Source organism: Ursus arctos, unplaced genomic scaffold, assembly GCF_023065955.2.
Source record: "Ursus arctos isolate Adak ecotype North America unplaced genomic scaffold, UrsArc2.0 scaffold_20, whole genome shotgun sequence".
In the NCBI taxonomy this organism is placed as follows: Eukaryota; Metazoa; Chordata; class Mammalia; order Carnivora; family Ursidae; genus Ursus; species Ursus arctos.
In genome coordinates this window covers 3,277,575-3,296,749 of record NW_026622875.1, presented here as the reverse complement: position 1 = coordinate 3,296,749, position 19,175 = coordinate 3,277,575, and the positions used below count along the sequence as shown (strand labels likewise).

The 19,175-nt window shown below is 34.0% G+C and overlaps 1 long non-coding RNA gene across 1 annotated transcript; it reads left to right on the top strand.

Annotated features, from left to right (window-relative positions):
• Nucleotides 1-11,095: 11,095 nt before the first annotated feature.
• On the top strand, nucleotides 11,096-17,613 carry LOC130544421 (uncharacterized). The gene is made up of 3 exons (XR_008960693.1): nucleotides 11,096-11,385; nucleotides 12,048-12,146; nucleotides 17,477-17,613. It is a non-coding gene; the product is annotated as an uncharacterized LOC130544421 (long non-coding RNA).
• The last annotated feature ends 1,562 nt before the right edge of the window (nucleotides 17,614-19,175 follow it).

The following is a 19,175-nucleotide window of genomic DNA, read 5'->3' as shown; positions in this document are numbered from 1 at the left end:
TTTTTTTTTTTAAGATTTTGTGTATTCATTTGAGACAGAGAGATATGGAGAGAGAGAGAAAGAGCATGAGTAGGGGGAGAGGCAGAGGGAAAGGGAGAGGCAGCCTCCCCTCTGAGCAGGGAGCCCGATGTGGGACTAGATCCCAGGATCCAGAGATCATGACCTGAGCTGAACAGACGTTTAAACATCTGAGCCACCCAGGCGCCCCAAAATAGACGTTTCAAGTATAAATTTTATCAACTAAATATAACACTCCTGACTTGGCTTTAGACGCAGTTACTTTTCAAATGTATTTGATTTGTTTGCAAGAGCTGCAATAACAAAGCCGTAACAGAATTTTTTTTTGTTCAATGTTTTGGAGGCTAGAAATCTGATATTGAGGAGTCATCAAAGTTGGTTTCTTATCAGTCCTCTATTTTTGTTTGTAGATGTCCATCTTCCAATGTTCTTATGTGGGCCTTCCTTCTGTGAGTGTCTGTATTCTAATCTCTTCCCCTCAGAAGCACGCCAGCTGTACTGAATTAGGGACCAACCCTAAAGACCTCATTTTAACTTAATTTCCTTTTTTAAAAGACCCTAGTCACATTCTGAGGTACTAAAGGCTAGGGAATCACCATATGCATTTGGAAGGGAGGACACAATTCAGCCCATAAAATTGCTAAATTTGTCATCTCAATTATGGAAATGTATAGTAGATTGTGGTTTTGGAATCAGAAAATGACAAGAGAGGTAAGAAATTACTTCCACAGCTTGAGAAAAAGATTTTATTAGTCAACTATGTCTTTTGATATTTCCCCTCCTATTAGGGTGTCAAAGTAAAGACATAAGTAAAGGATGGCTCGCTGAGTAGTCTGTGGTCTTAAAGAAATATCTAAAGGCTGAAAAGTTGATTAAACTTAAATATTTATGCATTCAATTCAGTCAGCCCTAGTAGTATGTACCTGGATGCACTTTGCTCTCATCCATGAATTAAAGCAGTGGCGCTAAACTGCACTAGTATTCATTATATTTTTACCACTGTGAATTTACGGTAAAGGAATAAAGGCTTCCCTTAATGTCCTAGATGATGCAGTGCAAATTATTGATTTGATTGAATTTCGATCTTAGAGTACATGTTTTTCAATTTTCTATGCAAGGAAATGAAAATTATTTGTAAAGTACTTCTGCTGCCTATCTAAGTGTAGTGGTTGTTGCTTAGAAGAGCACCTGTGTGATGGGGGGTGGATATTGTTTCCATTGCAAGCTGAATTAAGTTTTTGGTTTTTTTCTTTTGTGGAAACCATTTCATTAGAAAGAACTTCTTCTAGATACACTACAGTTATCGGACTTGCCTATTTTATAGACATTGCCTTGAAAAGTAAAGAAATGGACTTGTCTTTTCCAGAAAAACAAATGATGATATTTGTTGTGAATGATAAAATTTTCTTTTAACCAAATATTAGAATTTTGAAGAATACAAAAGGCTAACAGACACATGAAAAAATGCCTAACATCACTCATCATCAGGGAAATACAAATAAAAACTGCAATTAGATGCCACCTCATGATTGTCAGAACAGCTAAAATTAACAACTCGGGAAACAACAGTTGTTGGTGAGGATGCGGAGAAAGGGGAACTCTCTTGCATTGTTGGTGGGACTGCAAACTGGTACAGCCACTCTGGAAAACAGTATGAATGTTCCTCAAAACAGTTAAAAATAGAAGTACCTTATGACCCAGCAATTTCACTACTAGGTATTTACCTAAAGGATACAAAAATGCTCAATTGAAAGGGCACATGCACCCCAATGTTTATAACAGTGTTATCAAGAATAGCCAAATTATGGAAAGAGCCCAAATGTCCATTGACTGATGAATGGATAAAGAAGAAGTGGTATATATATACAATGGAATATTACTCGGCCATCAAAAAGAATGAACTGTTGCCATTTGCAATGATGTAGTTGGAGCTAGAGTGTATTATGCTAAGTGGAATAAGTCAGTAAGAGAAAAACAAATAGCATATGATTTCACACATATGTGGAATTTAAGAAAGAAAACAGATGAACATAAGGAAAGGGAAGGAAAAATGAAATAAGATAAAAAAGAGAGGGAAGCAAACCGTAAGAGACTCTTAAATGTAGAGAACAAATTGAGGGTTACTGGAGGGGAGATGGGTGGGAACATAGGCTAAATGGGTGATGGGCATTAAGGAGGGCACTTGTGATGAGTACTGGGTGTTATATGTAAGTGATGAATCACTAAATTCTATTCCTGAAACCAATATTACCCTCTATGTTAACTAACTTAAATTTAAATTAAGAAAAAAAAAAGAATTTCAAAAACGTTATCACTGAAAACTTCACAGCCTACCAATGAAGTTTTTATTGATAAAACTGGTGGTAATATTAACAAATGTATTATTTGGTATTACATAAAGACACATATCAGTATTTGATATTTCTTCATACCTCAATGAACGAGTATTTCCCTAATGACCTTAATGTTGTAACATCACAAATATATAGACATGCAGTCACAGAGGAAGATAGATCAATAGATTATAATATAAGAAAGTACAAAAGTTAATTGATATTGTTCCAGATTCCATATGCAAGTAATCTTTTTTTATTTAAATTCAATTAGCCAACATATAGTGCATCATTAGTTTCAGATGCAGAGTTCAGTAATTCATCGGTTGCGTATAACACCCAGTGCTCATCCATATGCAAGTAATCTGAAAGAAACAGTATACTGTCTGTCAAAGTTTGGTGTGGTATCAAACATAGACATCCCCATGTTTCTTGTGAGGCTGGATTTTCTTCATGTACTTCAACCAAAGCCACATACTACAGCTGCCTGAATGCAAAAAAGTATAAGAATTCAGTTATATTATAGTAGTCTACTCTTTAAGAGATTTGCAAAAATGTAGAACAATATGACTCTTCTCTAATTATTTTGGTCTGGGGATAACATATAATGAGCTTATTTTTATTTTGAAATAAATTAATAAATATTTTTAAGTTCCCCATTTTAATTTCTAACGTGTCAAACACAGATATAGTACACATAAGAAAGAAAAATCTCTCTGGGATTGTCAATATTTTTTAATAATATAAGAAAGATCCTAAGAACTATAAGTTTGAGTACTTCTGTCTGTCAGTACTTCTGATATACAGTGATAGGATGTGTTAATGTATTTGATAGACTATCTGTTGTGGAGTTCATGTGTGGAGCAAAATTTTAATATAGTAGGATAATGATCTTTCAGTCCCATCTCTGACTGGGAGTATAATCTGATTTAGGAAAAAAATTATAAGAAACCTAGCTAGAAATATAACATTTTGCTATCAGAAATAAAATTACCGGTGTTCCTTCCTCTTTATTCAGTGCACCTTAATCACTGCCTACATTTCTCAAACTCAAGTGTCACCATCGTCAAAGAAGCCATGGTCTCACCCTGGACTTTTACAACAGCTTTGTGATTATCAATCTGCTTTCACTCTTGCCTCTCCCGATCTCCAGGAGCCATAGTGAACCTCAGTAAGACAATTTTTTTTCACCACTGCCCTTCTCAAAGCTTTCCAAAAAAGGTTTTTTGGGCTTTTTTTTTTTTTAATATATATGTTTGCTTATTGCAGTGGAAGCAAACAGATCTCCCTTACAACATGGTTTACTTACTCCTGTCTCATCTGGGCCTTCCTAACATCTCTACCTTCTCCCCATCCTCAAACTTGCTCACTCTGTTCCAGCTACTCTGACTTCTTTTTATTTCATATAACAGCCAAGATAATTCCTCACTCAGAGTCTTGTTCTGAAGTTCTAGTCCCCCAAATATTCACGTGGTTAAGTTCACCTCATTTTAGCATATGTGAATCACTGTAATGGGGCTCCTATGTCAATACCTGTTACCATATATGTAGTGTATGTTGTATGTATGTGTTTATGTGTGTATACCCATACACACACACACACACACACACACAGACATATTGGGGCTCCTTTTCTGCAGCTCTACCACCTCAGCCTATTACTTCTGCCCATATAAAAGGAGAAGAGAGAGAGAGAGAGAAACCATTACATCTCTTTTGTTCAGACTTTTGGTACTGCCCATGCAGCCTGATACTTCTTGCTTATATTAATGATTCGTTAAAATATAAAATATCGAAAACATAAACCAAAATGCAAATATACTATTGCCATAACAACATTTAACTCAAGTCCTTAATTTGTAGTTAAAAGAAACAAGCAGGAAATTAATGTAACAATTGAAGTCATATAGTGGAAGAAAGCGGAGCTGCGCTAATCCCATTTCAAATAACTCTGAGAACTATAGGATATTAAATTGAAAGAATATTATTACTTGTCCTAAATTGCCATTTTCCTTACCGTTTATTTTCTATTCAAATATTTTGAATATAAAAATGAAACAAAAAAGAATATTGTGGCCTTAAAATGAAAATGCTAATAAGAGTAATTTTAATGGTGGTTAGTTTTCTGAAATAGAGTATTTCAAACTTTACCCCTTCAATTGTCAAAGAGAAAATGAGGAATGATTGCAATTGCACATTTGGTTTGAATGGGACTGAGAGGATTTGATGAAGCACAATATGAAACTGCTCCAGTCTTCAAGAAATTTTGTCAAGCAAGCAAAACATTTATCATTTGTAAAATCCTCTATTTTTTAAAAATGAAACTCTACTTTGTAGTTCAGAGAATACCCCTAATCTGCTCTCTCTTATACTCAAAGTCTTGGGCTTAGGAATCGCAGTCCAGCAGTCTCTCTCTCACCTATGAAACTGGTTAAGCATCTACTGGTCTTAAGGTAGTTCCTAAATTTTAGAAATTTAATTTGTCAACTTAGAAATGATAATATTGAGAAAGAAAAACTATAATTATAAACAATGGAATTGTGGTTATTACATAGATTCACTTATATTGTTTTATAATCCATTTACTTCTTTAAAATTTGCAAGAGAGTCATGTTTGTACTCTTTGTTATGAAGAACACATAAAATTATAAGTCATGATTATATTTAAAAAGCCAGCTGCCTCCTTATAAATATATTATGATATTTTACTGGTTATTATAAGCATTATGATATAATTTTATATTTAGTTTGATAATACGGATCACATAAGAGAAAATGTTCTAATGTCAAATGAAAACTAAAATAAAATGTTTACTATAGTAAAAATATCATTCCACTGACAATAAAATGGGATCCAATTTTATTTTTAGAAAACAAAATGACTACCATTTTAATTAAGAGATGATGAGCTGGTTATTAGTGCTGCCTAGGAAGTCTACAAATATGCTGGGGGTTATCACTGTAATAACCTTAATTATCATCTCTGGAATCTGTACAAATTATCTGTGCTTTAGCTCAGCTGATGACCAAATGGAAACATTCTCATACTGCTAAGTTGCAAATTCAATGCAAAAAAAAAAGGGAAAAAAAGCCGCAAATCAGACATTTTAAAGCAATTTAAATGACTTACTAAGTAACTTGAGATTGCTGATCATCATCTATGTACTATTTCCGTATTTTTAAAGTTATATTACAGATCTGCAGCATGGACAGATACGAAGTCTGGGGGCCACAGCAGCTAATAGCTGCTGCTGATACTCTGTGCAACTTAATTAGGAGGCAAAGGAATATATGAATGTAATACTCTGGGGGAGAAAATCTCTTCATTGGGAGACCAGCTCTAAACTGGGGTTACATGTAGTTTTCATTGATTTAAAGTAAATAAAAATCATTTTTGTGAAAGGTTTGAGAGTTTTGTTGTTGTTTGCTTTGGCTTGCACTTTTATCTTATTGATTTATTTTTATTGAGATATAATTGACATATAACATTATATTAGTTTCATGTGTACAACATAATAATTCAATATTTGTATACATTATGAAATAATTACCTACAATAATCTAGTTAACATCTGTTACTACATAAAGTTACAAAATTTTTTCTTGTGATGAGAACTATTAGGATTTACTGTCTGGCACTTCCAAGTATACACTACAGTATTATTGACTACAGTCGCCATGCTGTACATTGTATCCTAATGGCTTATTAATTTTATAGTTGGAAGTTGGTATTTCTTGCTCCCTTCACCTGTTTCACCCACTCCACAACCCTGCTCCTTTCTAGCAACTGCCCTTCTGTCCTCTACGTCTATGAGTTTTGTTTTGTTTCTTTGTTTGTTTTGTTTTTTAGATTCCACATACAAGTGAAATCATATGATATTTGTCTTTCTTTGTCTGACTTCTCATTTACCACGATACCCTCTAGGCCCCAGATTGAGTGAGTGTGCATATGAGCATAATTTCAGTTTCCTATAGACCCCTGAGTCCCCTGGATATAAGCCCTGTTGTTTTTCAAAACTGGATATTTTGGGGGCTCGTCTCTTTGCTGCAGGTACCAAGGGTTGAGGTGCCTGATATGGGACATGAGTCCTCAGTTCTTGGGGAGGAGCTTCGGCTTTATGACATCCCTGCCAACTGTGGATTGCCACACATAGGTGGGATTTTTCTGGAGACCAGGGGATTGGCAGACAACATCTCTGCCTTCCCTCCACCTCTTGATGTGGTCCTTTTATTCTTTGTTGTGGAAGAGATGCCCAGCTGGTTTTCGGGTCTTTTCCTGAGGGAGTAATTCCATATGCAACTGTATATTTGGCGTGTCTGTGGGAGGAGGTAAGTTCAGGATTTTCCTACACCGTCATTTTGGACCACACACTCCCCCCAGGAAGGTTTCAATTGGGTTTTCTGTGAATAAGAAAAATTTAAAAGTCAAATTATCAGCCTATCACTTTTGCTAAACCCTTTATTATTGTTCTACTTTTTTTTTTTTTTATTGACACCCTAGGATTTGCCAAGATTCTTTCCAGGTTTATTTCCAAAGTGCACGCAACTTTCAAAATAAATTTTTAAAAAGATTTTGTTGTTTATTAATATTTTAAAAAATGTGTTGTTTTTACTGACCTACATGAAAAATAATAGCAAATAACCCCAAATTAATTATATTAATATGCTCTTAAAAATACTCTAAACTCGTCATGTCTTTTTAAAATATCTCCTATAGTTTACATTTACACAATCTGAAAAATTGCAAATCATCGATTTTACATAGTATGCAAAAAATTAACAGTAATACATATATGTTGGTAATTTCACTGGTTACTAAGATTTCCCCTATCCCCTAGAAAATGGAATTCCAGACCATCTGTAGTGTTGCATCTTATTTTGAATCTTAATTCAGCAGACGTGTTTTAGACAAAGGAAAAATTCATGGTTAAGCTATACGTGAAGTGAGTAACACTCCTCAATCTTACCAATCATGGTAAGATTACCGATTGGTAAGATTGCCATGGGATAAGATAAGATTTAGACTTATAGAAACTGGTGGCGGAGGAAATGTCTGAAGAATAGTCTGAAGGAAAGCACAGTACAGGAAAGCATCCCTGGAGAAGACATTTTCAGAAGTAATGATTATTATACATCAGGAAGGTCAGTGAGAATTATTGCATTATATTCTTCTCAAGATAATATTTTTGATATGTTTTTGTTTTGTTTTTTAATTTTAAATCAATTTGTTATGTTTTCCCTTGGTGTTTTTTCTTGGTGTTTTTTGTTAATAGTTTTATTTTTGTGGAGAAGTAAGGTAGAAGATTAATTAGCACATCTTTTTTTTTTTAAGATTTTATTTATTTATTTGACAGAGAGAGAGACAGCCAGTGAGAGAGGGAACACAAGCAGGGGGAGTGGGAGAGGAAGAAGCAGGTTCATAGCGGAGGAGCCTGATGTGGGGCTCGATCCCATAATGCAGGGGATCACGCCCTGAGCCGAAGGCAGACGCTTAACCGCTGTGCCACCCAGGTGCCCCATAATTAGCACATTTTCTGAAGCAAGATTTCCTGAGTTTTTAATTACACATCTGGATACATTTCTTAAACTCTGTGCCTTATGCATAAAATTGTTATTGATAAAGTGTCCACTTGATAGAATTTTGAGGGAGATTCAGTGGATTGATACATTAAAAGAACTTAGAACACAACCTTGCATACTGTAAGTCTCATATAAGTGTTTAAGTATTAAAATAGCATTTAGTTAGGTCATGTAGTGTGAACTAACACATATCAGTACAAAATGATAAATTCTCTAGTGGAGGAAGTTAAGGGTCTGCAGATTTTTAACAGGAGTTAAAAATCCATCTTGGCAAGTGCTTCAGGAAGAACACCTCCAAATTCAAAAGAAATATATATTACCTGCAAAAATTTGTTTTGTGAAGTGTTTATAGTTTAGACTTTCTGATTTTGTGTAAGAAATTACAGTTTTTAAATATGCTAGTTTTCCAACAAAGCACATTTTTTAATAGTCTGATGTAAAAATAGAAAGGCAACAAAACAAAATAAATCTATAAGATACAATGATCACATTGCTTATGAAACAAAGTCATGAGACTTAGTTGAATTTCAGCTATTGCCCTTAAATTTAACTGGCTAGCACGTTTTTATAATGTATGAGCTTATTACTATAAATATTCTTAAAATAGATATTAGTTAATAACTTAATAAATAATATTTCTTACATTTTTCTAGGCAGGAAAATAATGCAATTTATATTTAAAAAACTCTGACTTCTATAACTTTTAAAAATACTATATATGATATGATAGGTGATAGTGGTTTAGATAATTGGAAAAAACTATCAATTGTGCAAGCTTCAGAAATATAATGAATATATCAGTGTTTGAAATTCAGGAGTCTCTAACTCTCTATACAGTCAGTTTTACCTATCATTTACAGTTCCATGTGTGGCTCAAATGAGATTATAGCTAGGGAGATACTCAAGAGATTGTTAAAAGATGTATGTTTAGGAAAGATTTTGAAAGTTAAGAGTTGTCACATTGTGTAAAACATTGTAAAGGTAAGGTGATTAAAAAACAAAAACTTGGCAGGTAAAAAACTACCCACGTTCAGCAAAATATTATTCCACAACTTAAGTCTGCTTTCAGTAGTAATGAACAAATATATATTATTTCAGTTTGTTCTTTCCTTTTCTGAAGCCTGAAAATCAGAAAAGGGAATTCTCAAGGCCAATAATGGTTGGATAAAATATTTAAATATTTCTTAAGAAAAGTCCATTGCATTAACATTCTTCATCTGTTAAAGATTTATATTAATAACTGGTTGATCCTCACAGACGATCATGACAAATTCAAGAAAAACCAATATTGAGAACTTTTGCTCACCATGACATAGTATAAATGATACAAACGGTGCTACAGCGGCATTTATACAGTTTCAAAATGAGTAATAAATAATGCACAGCCCAGGGAAGATATTGTCAGCCGTGATGTGCAGTGTATGTTTGTATTACTAGAAATGATGTTGTTTTAAATGCTATATGTTATAAGATGAATTATAAATTACCACAATACCACTATAGAAAAGCAATGTTTTAATAAAGAAACTATACATTTTAATTAAAGTATATTACATACTTAGACCTACATTGAGTTGCAGAAAAGAAACTGGTAAAGAGGGTATAGCTCTTACATTTCAGAAACCAATGTGCTAATGGAGGTGTGGGTTTGTTTTCTGAGGCTGTCAACAAATTACGACAAACTTGGTGGCTTAAAACAACAGAAATGTATTTTCTGAGTTCTGGAGGCTGCACGTCCGAAATTAAGGTGTTGGCAGGGTCACACTCACTCCGGGGAGAGTCCTTTCCTTGCTTCTTCTAGTTTTTGGTGGTTTCCCTGGCATTCTCAGGCTCGAGGCCACATCATTTCAGTGTCTGCTTCAGTTCTGGTTATGTTGGCCACGAACATCTTCGTCGGACTGAACATGGCTGGAAAAGAGATGGAGGATATTGAGAAAATGAGTTAAAAAAGAAGAAACTTTTTTTTATAGTAAGACTAGACGGAGCGATTTATTCATTCCCAGTTAGTGTTTTCTACAATTCCAGAATCAGAGACTTTCAAATAACACCACAATAAAGGCTAATTATGAGTTTTTGGGCTATGTGTTTCTGTGTATATGTATGTATCTAAGACCGGTATCAAGTGTTGACAAAATGATTTTTATTTAGTTATTATTTACTTCATTATTTTTTAATGGAAGTTTCACTGAGACAGAGCCAAAGGGTGTATGTGGAATATTTCATGGGGTACTTCATGTATTTCATCTCAAATTATGGCAGACTGATCTGTGAATATCTGCTTAACAGATGCAAATATAACATGCCTAACTTTGAAAAATAGTATAATAGCTACTGTGTGGTAATTCTTTTATTTATTTCTTCAAAAAAAAGTTTAGGGGTGCCTGAGTGGTTCAGTCGGGTAAGCGTCCAACTCTTGGTTTCAGCTTCAGTCATGATCTCCTGGTGATGGGATTGAGCCCCGCATCAGGCTCTGTGCTCGGTGCGGAGTCCTCTTTGAATCCTCTTTCCCTCTCCCTCTCCCTCTTTCTCTCTCAAATAAATAAATAAAATCTTTAAAAAAAACATTTTAGTGGCAGAAATTGAATAATTTGCTTTATTGTATGAAAATAGAGTAGAATTTTAAAAAGTTTGCAATCAAGAAAGAGACTCCAAAATCAATAAAAGTAGTTCTTCTTTTTATTACTAACTGAATAGTATTAGTCCTGAGAGCTTTTGTGAAGGATGTTCCTACAGTAAGCATAGGGGTATTTGTGTGTGCTGACAATGTACTGATCTTGCTTTTCAGTGCTTTACATTAACGTTCACAATTGATTTTCATAACATGCTTATGTAGTATATATTTTTAACATCCCTAATTTAAAGGTGAAAAAAGCACATAAAAAAAAAAAAAAAAACTTCCCCACAATCACACAGCTAAAAATTACAAAGCTGGTTTCAGTAATGGCAGAGTAACTTGTAGCAAATTAACCTTCCTGAAGAAAACATTACGAACTCTTAGAGAAATATTAAAAAATCCTGTTTAAAAGTATCAAAGAGTAACCAAAGGCAGGCAGACAAAAGAGAGAATTTGACTTTTGAACTAAAAGATTTAGATCGGGTGAGATCTTTATTTGTACAGCTTTTCCGTGAGGGCACTTCTCAGTTCCTGTAGGGCAGATCACGAACAGAAAGTTAAAGTCTAATTGGCCTGAGAAATATGGGACGCTAAAAAAGCAAAATGAAAGACACATTTAGCTATCAGAGAGCCAAACAGATATGCCAAAAAGTATTCATATAAATTCCCTTAAGTTCTTCGACCCCAGGACTTCAGACAAGATTCCAAGGAGGGTAAGGAGAAAAACCACAACCGGAGAGCCTAAAAACCCGAGCAGAGATGTCAGCTGCTACCCAATGCAGTCTAGAGTTGAGTCTTGATGATCTGCAGAAGTTTGTCTAATACACAGAACACACGCTGGTACGCTTGCTATTGTGCTTTGCTCTGAATCGTAAAGTCCTTCGTTTCTGATTGTGCTGGGCTGATGCGTTAGTTGTGGATACGGCAAAATCTTAGACTCTTCACAGTTCTTTACCTAAGTCAGAATTCCAGAATCTATAATCTGACAGAGAGACAGAGGGAGGGAGAACAGGAAAGGAAGGAGGGAGGAAGGAAGAGAAAAGAGGATGGAAAATCACAACGGATACCATTAATGTTGAAACTAAGAAAGACTGAGCATCACACATCCAAGCACCTTGACTCAGATTAAGACTTGATGTTTATTAATTGTAAGTCAGAGTCCTGTGTTCACTTTTAGGTGCTTTGGTTTTGGGAAAATATGAAAAAATGATGGGACCTAAATCATGTAAGATTATCATATGCAAAGCACTTGAAAGCCTGGGTGTGTGTACTTTGGAGAAGAGAATAATGAGAAGAGACATAAGAAAGGCCTGTAAATGTTCAAGGATCATCTTGCAAGTAGGAATGGTAATAGAAAATATTCTGTCCCCCTGGATAAGAGTAGGATAAAGAAGTTGAAACTAAAGACATACTTGAATTTACCATAGACCTTTTTGATAAATAGGGTTGCTCATTGATGGAATAAACTTTCCTGGAATATAACAAGTTCCTTTTTCTCACAGGATGGCCATTTATCAGTCTGATTCTACCTTGACGTCTGAGACTACTCTCATGCATGAATGGTTAACCATAATACCACCATGCCAGCATCTGTAAAACAGGTAAGTTTAAAAAAGTGATCTCTGAGTCACTTGCATCTCTAAATCATTCTACGAATTTCCAGAGACATAGAGAAACAAAGGTGATAATTAAAAATAGACTTGAGATGTCATTTTGCTGGGTCAGTAAAATTAGAATTTAGACACTAGGCTTATATATCAGAAATAGAAATGATGTCAAAAAGATACTATCCTCTTTCTTTTTTAATATGTTCATTATGCTGGTTTCACTCTTTAAATATAAGTAAAATAATTATTAATCCCAATAGTTCTCCGTTATTTATTACACTTTGATGAAATTTCGTGGTACAACAATTATCTGAACTAAACTATGTGTTGGATAGTAGCATGCAGGAGTTAGGACATGACCATAGATGAAGGGGGGGGTGAGAACCAGAAGTTTTGACTGCTAAGTTTGCTTTCCATTGAAAGAATGATGGCATTGAAATATTAATTGTGGCATGAGGCATTCCAGGGAATGGATTTCCTAGTGAAGAGTTGGAAAGAAAATTGACCTCTCGTCTTTTATTCCTTAATCTCATGAAAGAAAACAGAATTGATGTGAAACCAATTCCTTGGCTGGATTTTTGTCATAGCTCTGCTAATGTAGGATTCTATCAGGAAAATCCTCTCACTGCAGCCAAGGAAGTGTTTGTACATTATTAGACAGAGGAGTAAAACATGATTATTCTAACCCTCCTTTGTATAATAATCTTAAAATATGAACAGCTAAAATAATATTGCTTGTATTGCAAGAGACTCGACCATTGAAAAATGCTAATTCAGACAGTGTTGGAGAGTTTTTTGATTATTTGGTTTCATGACTTCTATTTTATTATTGTTATTTTAAATCTAACTTGCCATGTTAATTACATTCAGAGGAAGGCATTTGAATATTCTCAGCATGAGCTTATATTACTAAAAATAAATATCACTTTAAATTACAACAGTGTTTGACAGTCTATACCCATCAGCAGAATAAAGAACAGAAAAATGTCTCATAAAGCCTCAGGTTTGTTGCAAAGTTAAATGTACCCTGAATTTAAGAGCTTTAGAAATAGAAAATTAGATTTTTTAAACCAGTAAAGTTGTGACCTCTCTAATAGATAAAGTGAGCAGTAATGCATCCTTGTAAATAATTTCTTGCAAAATGAACTATTACATTCTATTTCAAACTCTTGGGCATAGCCATCTGCGGCATTAGCCCCAGGAGCTACAGGTACACACACACACACACACACACACACACACACACAAATGTAAATGATATTTCTTCATTAAAGACATTTCTAAAATCCATAAAAATAAAATAAGTTCAATAACTTTAAAAATAGGAAGGGAAAGCAAATATAAAGAAAGCCAAGCAATGGAAAAATTAAATTGAAAGTTTAATAAACTTGAGAAATGTCAACACATGTTGTCAGAGCTGCCTGCTCCACACAGCACTGGGGAGATTGTGCTATGAGATGTCAATGTGGCATCTCTCAAGCTAGAGAATCCCAGAAACAGCATAACTCTTAATAAATGGATTATTTCAACCATGGAAGAATCACAAAATAGATGTCATTCTGATATACAGTCTCTCAACAAATAAAATAGTTATTAAACGCCTACCATATGCCAAGAACTGTTCTCAATGTTGGGCATAAAATAAGGAACAGGCAGACAAATTCTCTGATTTTATGGATCCTACATTCTATTGAGTAGGTCAAAAATATAAGCAAAATAAATAAACAAGCATACTTACATAACAAAACTCCTAGATAAGTGCTATCAAGATGTTTTAAGCAGCATAAGGAGATACAGCATGATATGGGAATCAAGGAAGGCCTCTTTGAGAAAGTGATTTCTGAGCAGAGATACAAAAGAAGTGAATGAGCAATCATGTAGATACACGTGGGAGGAGTGTTCCAGGCAGTGAGAATGGTGGATACAAAAGTGGGAGTCCAATTCTGCAATTAATTTTGAAATAACTATGACAGGGTTTGATGATGTTTTGCATATGGACTGTGAAAGAAAGGAGTCCGGGATGGCTTCCAGTTTTTTAGATCTGAAAACATTGGTCAGGGCAATTACTAATCAATAAAAAAATAGAAGAAGCAAATTTGGGAGAGGAGACCATGATTTTGGTTTTGGACATATTAGGTGAGTTACCTATGAGACATTCAAGAGGAGATAGAAAACAGTGACTCTGAAATGCGACTGAAATGACATGGCTAAAAATATCAATTTGAGGGTCATCAGAATGGATACAGTATGTAAGATCATGTAGCTGGATGAGATCTGCTAAGAAGTGAATTAAAATAAGAAAGAGAAGCAATCAGAGAGCTCACTGATCCCCGGGGCATCCAATGTTTGGGTGGTCAGGAAAATAAGAACATTCCAGCAACGCTGACTCAAAAGAAATAGCCAGTGAAGTACGAAGAAAACTAGAGGAGTCTGGTTTCGCCAGAAGCGAAAGTAGAGAAATCCTTGCAAAAAGGAAAGTGATCGACTACGCCAAGTGATTCTGAAAGAGTGAAAAGAAAATATTTAATCTGACAACCAAAAATCATTTCTGACATTCATATCACAAATTGGTTTAGGAAAACTATAGGTGTGGAGGGCTGGAAGGAGAAGAAATAGTAGGAAAAAGCCTACACTCTCCCTAAGAAAGCCCATTCTCAGATCAGCTCAAAATAGCCAGTGAATCATTGAAGCATCCTCTACGCAAATGACTGTAGTTCTTCCTGAACTCTATCCTAGGCTAAATATTCTGATATACTCAGATTCCCAGGTTCATTCAATGGATTCAGACTCAAATCATATAGAATGTTAAACACTTTTCCAGACGCTTTGTAAGGCCATTTCAGAAATAATGACTGGATAGAATAGGGATAGAATCACATGAAAAGCTCTAAAATTGCAGGTTCCTAGACTCCACCAAGATAGATTTGGTCTCAATTTGCCTGCAAATAGGGGAAGGCATTGGTAATTTTAATGAATTTCTGAAGAATACCTTTAGAGATTCACTGTTGTGAATCATGAGTAGGAACAAAAAAGGGAGGGAGGGAGGGAGGGATAAGAACGAAATTTATTAAATACTGTGTGTCTAGCATTGTGCAAGATGCTTTATATCTTTACATAGGAGAAACCCCAGGACATATTTGAGAGTTTAAGCAACACTTCTCAAAACCTGAAGGCCTCCGAAGCCCATAAAACTTCAAAATATCTGACGCTATTATCGCTATCTTGCATTTTAACCTTGTTTCACATCTTCACTTTCATTATTTCTGTTTGTACTAAACTTCACAGCAGTCTTCCTCCTCTTTTTCTTTTGGCCTGAAGCACAGATAAATCCTCTAGTCCATATGCCAGATACACATGTGGTGAAGGCTTTATGAGGAATATTATACTAAATTAAAATAAACAAACAAAAAATACGACATTGTGTTTGTACCAAGCTGCTCTTGCTTTGCTGCTGGCAGATTTTTTTAAATGCCCAAGTTGTAATATAAAAACAGCCATTTGAAACCAACTATTCAATTAAACTCCTTTTCTTGAGGGCTATCAACACCCATTGTCTTTTAAAACTCAGCTGGTTATGAACAAAAGATGGTTAAAATTAGACTAAAATCTGCATTGCTCTTCTCTCTGATTCTCAAACCTTTGGCTGTAAGGCTGCGCGTATAATACCCTACTGAATTCACAGCACAGTGTTTAAGACTATTTGCAAAAATGATATTTTTATAATGAATAAATATTTTTCAGTTAAGTCAAGGGGGGAAGGGAAGTAAGGTAAAACTAGGAGGGATATTAGAATATTAAATACATGCTATTCATTCCAATACACTTACTTGCTTAAAGAGTGTAACATGTTTAGCACGAAGCTTTCAGCAGCCAATGAAACAGTAGAACATTATCACTTGGTTTATTTATAGTGCACTTAAGATAAAAACAAACCAGATGTTCCATAGAAGAATCATATACCTCGTCCTAAGATGAGAGAGGAATTTGTCCCAAGAATTCATGTAGTGAACACTTCTGTAATATAATAAACAATTTGAATTGAATTGTTATAGGAGGTTCAAAAATACACTTATAGGTTTCTTTCTGGTAAAGTAGGCTGATGGCACCAAGCCAAAGAAATTCAGTAAAATTGATTCTTAGGGAGACTAAAACAATAACAGAAAATAATCTTCTATTTTTTTCTTAATTGAATTCTAAATTTACTCCTCATATTATAGTTGTGTTGAATGTCAGAATAACCATGATTAAATGCCATCTGCGCCTCCGTTAAAACATGGAATTCCAAGGCCAGACTTATAAATACACGCTTTGTGAACCAATGAGAACAATTTCAGGGGCACTGTTAAAAATAACTCAAACTATTTGTAATTGTATTTGGTTTTCAGGATCATTTCATTATTCCAGCTAGCAAGAGAGAAAATATCCCTTACCTATTTTAGGTAGTTCTTGGAGAGGGCCCATGTAACAAAGGACGGATTAACAAGAGAAAGGCACACAAATTCACTTTATATTAGGTTTTATGTGACATGGGAGCCCTCATTAGGAAATGAAGAAGAGGTTGAACCAAAAAGTTTTGTTTTTTTTTTTAAAGATTTTATTTATTATTTATTTGACAGAGACAGCCAGCGAGAGAGGGAACACAAACAGGGGGAGTGGGAGAGGAAGAAGCAGGCTCATAGTGGAGGAGCCTGATGTGGGGCTCGATCCCATACCGCCGGGATCACACCCTGAGCCAAAGGCAGGTGCTTAACCACTGTGCCACCCAGGCGCCCCAATGAACCAAAAAGTTTTTATGCTAGGTTTGATAAAAAGTGGAAAGTCATGGAAAAAATGTAAGCCTGAAAAATCCAGTATGCCAAGGTGCCATATTTTGAGATAATCTGTCTTGAACCCCATCACACACATTAAATATTTTCGCTCACTTTACTAAGATTGGTTTTCCATGCACAGTATAGAGTCATTTCCTATTTGCAGCATTAGTGCAGTTTTTTTGCGGGGGGGGGGGCAAGTGTATGGAAACACCAAAATAATTAATTTAAAAATTAAATATTTAAATGTTTTCAAAGGTATTAAAATTGCACAAACTCCTACATGTTGATATATATATATCGCTTAATTATACATTGTATATGTATATATATAGCATAATGTTTTCTGTTGCGTGCTACATAGTAGAAAATTCATAGACATTAGAAAAAAGGTATAAAAATAATAAGGTAATTAAAATATATAATGTAAAATATACATTTCAAATAATTTTAGAATTTCGTAAATATTTGAAATTTTTACAACTTCATATATCTGTTATTCTGTATTTTCTTTAGGTTATCTTTACGGATTCCATGATACACCTGTGAGTTCTGATATATCAGGATATCAAAGATATCATTCACAAGTTGAAATTAAATTCTGTTTTATTATCTATTCAATGTTAATTGGCTATAAAATCTGCATTATAAGAAGTAAGTAACTGCACTAGATTTGCAACCTGAAAATAAAGTTATGAAATTTTTACTTAGCACAATTTTACAGTTGTTTGTATTATTTTGTCTTTTATTGTATCTTTGAAGGTGATAACATCCCAATTCAGGTGACCAATTATAGGATGTAGTTACTTTGAAGATGAAGAAACCAAAATAAACAATTTGCTAGTATCTTTCTCTACTATGTTATTTTCCTAAATGTTTAGATATGTAATAGTGGTGGGTTATGTTAGAAATACATATAAGCTCTTTACCATTTTTATTTTACCTGAGATAAGTTTTTAAATTAGAAATGTTTTCCAAGTGCTTAATTGTGATTTAATATAAACAGCTTCAAACAGTATACTTTTAGATGTATAGACTCTTTAAATACTCAACAATATTTAGATTCAGATTTTCCTCATATGCAAAGATACTTTTTAAATAATTAATAATAAGTCAATGAAATTACCAATTTCCTTTTTTTATTTGGCTAAGTATTGTACTCTAATTTAACTCAAAAATTGTTTCAGTGTATTTTTTTAAGAAAATATACTTTCTGCACAGAATAATAGGAATGTGTCTATTGATCCATGACAATGCATGTCCAATTATGGCTGTGCTCTCCAACTTAAACATAGGATCAATTAAGACCAGAATTCTATGAGACTTGCAAAGTGTTAATCAGAGTAACTCTGGCAGAACTCAAAATTAGGCCTGAGGTAGACAACAAACTAAATTACTATCTTTGTTTTAAATATTGGAGTTCCAAAGGTGAAACTTGAAAAACAAGAACAAAACAGAATAATGCTAATGAAAGACATACTCTGTTAAAAGGACAGGACAAAATCAACTAATTGTTCTTGTCTAGAAGAAAAATGAGTAAGAAAAGTAGAGAGACACAGTCATCACACAACTATGAGCATAGGCTTAAAAATAAGAACAGGCTATATAAGAACATTTATGCTCTTAATAAGAACATAAATAGTGAAGGTTTTAGACCAATACTATCTGTTTACTTACTGAAGGGAAAAATTCCAGAAACAAATAATACAGAATAAAAAATTTAAAACTGTTGATTTTATGCCTTAAATTAAGGATCCCAAACACTGTTAAAATATGTGTGTGCGTATATATATAAGATTTATATATATATATTTCATAAGATTTATATATATAAGATTTCTATAAGATTTATAAAATCTTCGTATTTGTTCTCATTAAAAAATTATAGACCTTAAACTGTCTTATGAAGTTTATGTATTCAAAATTAACAAAGATTTGGAAAGTACAATAATAATGTAGGTGAAACATAATAGATGTTTCCAGGATAAAATTAATGAAATTACTTGAAGTTTTTTTCCTTATTCATCTAAATCACCATGACTGGCTCATTGCCTTTAAGATTAAACTACATTGGTAAACCTAGTGAGGCAGCTCCCTTATAAATGAATCGAATGGGTAGCCATTTTCCCAGGATTTTCTAAACTTTTAAAATCTGAATTCTACATGATTTATTTAACAGTTTGTGATATTTGGTATACAATTTCACTTGAATTCT